Raw genomic sequence first — 3,299 nt, 5'->3', positions numbered from 1 at the left:
CTCGCAGCGTGATCGAACCGTAACAAGAACAGACGATGCGGAATGATGGTCTACAGGTAATAATATGTCCCCCGCATTGTAGCCAGTTAGCACGCGTCCGCGCCTGGGTGCAGAACCTGTGCAGAAATTCTGCACTAATGTTCGGCTTTTGAGCTGTGGGAGATCGAGACGTTTAAGAGGCATCAAGGCTTCTTTATTTGTCTCGCAGTGATAAAACACAAAACCCTGCATTTCTGGGTCTCTACAGAGTGTAAACCATCGATCGATTTAAGTGGTTTTGTCTTAGTGCACCATTTCTACACCCGGGTGCGGACTGGGTAGAGAAACTTGTTTCATTTCCGTACTGGTTCGGCACCCGGATGCAGATGTGCTGCAGAAATTTCTCCACCGGTGCTAACTGGGTAGAAGTCTAGATGTTATTCCGGCACCGAGAGCCCCAATCCCTGGAAGTATGTATTCCATGGTAATACCAACAAAATCGACCAAGAAGGGAATGAGAGGACAACCTTGCTGAAGCCTGTCAGTTGTGAGGGAACTTCTGGACAGCTCGCTGCAAGCTTTTACACACCAGAAATGCTGGCCAGAGGGCGTTGAATACATTTCCAGCTTCAAGGACAGCCACGACTAGGTGTACGTACGTACGCGTGACGCCATTAGCAGGGACACTTTACCGGCTAAATTCAACAGGATGGGTAGGCGAAAACAGGCTACCGCTGACGCTTTTCTTCTTCCTCTTTCATACACTTATTCTTCCACCTCGCCCACTCCAGTAATAACTCTTTGTTCACCCAACATTTAGCAGTGGTGACTCCGTTTATTATGCATTGGTTTTGCAGGCAACATATGCACGTCATCCTGCGCTGACATCCCCAGACATCTCGAAATCAATCGGCAAACTTCGAAGCCCATTCTGCCTGGCCGCTTTCCATGTTCGCACCCTGAAGCAAGCAAGACATTCTGCTCTCACTTTCATAATGGACTCGCCTGACATCGATAAGTGGTGTGAATCAGAGACGAGAATTCAAGATGCGGGTACGGTGGTTGAGCTAACTGCCCAGATTATTTATGTTTAACTATTGGTGCTGTATATGTACAGCACTTACTGGAGCTTACAGCAGCTTGCCGGACCTCGGTTAATGAGCTTACTCGGTTTTCCATCCAGAGGAATTGTCGTGAACCCCCACCTTCAGGGAATCACTGTCCATTGTTGCATCGTTTGCACAGCAGCGAATCACCAGTGATCTCATCTGGCGATGCTGATGATTAGCAGTAAAACATGTGTGGATTGGTAGCTGGAATAGGGTTTCCCGAGAGAAGCAAGTCCTTAAGGAGTGTTAGGTGGAATCCGCACCGAAGCCACTTCATCGCTCATGCGTAGGCACTGCTACAACCAGGGAGCCTATCCCGCATGCAATTGGCCGGAGTGCGGCTGTTGTGTAGGTTCAGTACCAAATCGAACTCTGATTGGCCAAGGTCGTGGACTCAACAGCCATTGGTGGTTCGGCATCGCCAAGTGCCGGTTTTCAATGCCGCACTCAGAAAGCGTCGGGATTTACAGAATAGGCTGTCAGTATTCGCATAATGGAATTGAAATTTCGAAAGCAGTGACGTGTCCCTGAGGGACTAGAGCAATCAGGCGATTGGGTTCAGAGTACCAGTCCAAACTTTTGAGCCCCATTTAGGCGTTCCGGGGTCTCAGTGATGCTGGGAAATTATTCCATCACACTTTTTCGCCAGGGGTATGATTGCTTCGGAGGACAACGAAATTTGGTGAGCTGCAGAAATTCGAAAGTGGATTAGGATGATTCTTGGTTTCAGCGCGCACGCAATAAAACGCAACATTTTGGCGCAATATGTTTGGCCCAAAGGTTTTGCAGCCAAGAGCATTGTGCAGTTAATGGGCCCCTACAAAACGTTGTCCTCGTGTATGCTTTATAAATGACATGCTGTACCAGTGCTTTTTCCTTTTGTGGAGTTCAGACGGGAAGGCTAGCTGAGAGGTTTCAAAAAGAAAACTAATCTGAGGAATTATTGTTAGTGCAGTGTCCCAGAGTTGCGTGAATTTCTGGAATAGTCCAATCCGGCTAGTGTTTTGCGGACTATAACAGAAGCTGTCTGGCGATACGCCTGGGACCGCGTCAGATTAACCTTCATGAGTCGCAGAGCATGCGGTTTTTCCAGATTTCACTCAAAAACTTCATCCTTTCCCGACTTTCCGTTGCATATTCAGCAGTAGGAAACCAGCAGTGCAACTTTTTAGTCAGCGATCTCACCTACCTGCCATGCCTCGGTTAGGCTAACATAAGCGCACATAACACCAACCCATTCCCCAAATTCCTGTGACCATCAACAACATCCACACGATCGCATTGGCAAAATTCAGGGTGGACGACTGGCCGCGAAACCCACACGCTGGCTGGTCATTGTGTCAGCTCCCTGTTCGTCAAGCAAAAATCTAGGATGCAGAGATCGCCTTCCACAGTTGTGTCCTTAATTGTGCCGCATCAGCTCGCTTATAATCACGCTACGCATGAAAAATGTCGGAGGTGGATTGCTCATGATGTGTTTCACAGCCTACGTCTTCCGCAGCCTGAGAGCAGGAACCTTGTCGGTGGCAATTAAAATCACCTTCGAGTATCTCAGGCGTGTATATTTTCCCACCTTCTTTCCAACATGGATGGTCTTTAATACTCCTGTCTTCGTCTCTTCTGTATCGAGCGGCCCGTCGTTTATCGGATGAAATCGGATCATGTCATCATACTGGCCTCCGGCTACCTGCTCATCCGATTCATGCAGAACTAATCCATTGACACAGTTCGTCCAGGACGGCTCCATCCACGTTATATTCTGTCGTTAAATATTTTATTTACGAACCTCGATCCGGGCATTTACGAACAGGCGACAGATAGAAAGCCCTCCTAGATTCGGACTCTGGATCTTTTGGTTAGGTCGTTCGTCTCACCTTTTGTTTATTTTCCTATCTAAGACACAGAGCGGATGTCTTTGGATTTAACCACGATGTGGGCTTGCCATTACTTCTACATGGGTCAAACATTTCGTCAGGCTATGTGGTCTGTCCATCGTGGCAGTCGGAGATTCAGCCACTGCACTGTTCCTCACACGGCCAAGTACCAACAGGTAATTCACATGCAGATAGGTTGATGTTTAGGCGTCGTGTTCGGTTTGTGGTAGATGCGTGGTGTTCGAACCTGTTTGAACTGAAATAGACAACTATGTTTAAAATAACGGTTCAAGATAACAGCTCCCGTGCATTTATTTTCCCCACCAATGTCGTGCTC

Source organism: Opisthorchis viverrini (genome assembly GCF_000715545.1).
Source record: "Opisthorchis viverrini unplaced genomic scaffold opera_v5_178, whole genome shotgun sequence".
In the NCBI taxonomy this organism is placed as follows: Eukaryota; Metazoa; Platyhelminthes; class Trematoda; order Opisthorchiida; family Opisthorchiidae; genus Opisthorchis; species Opisthorchis viverrini.
This window is presented reverse-complemented; position numbering follows the sequence as displayed.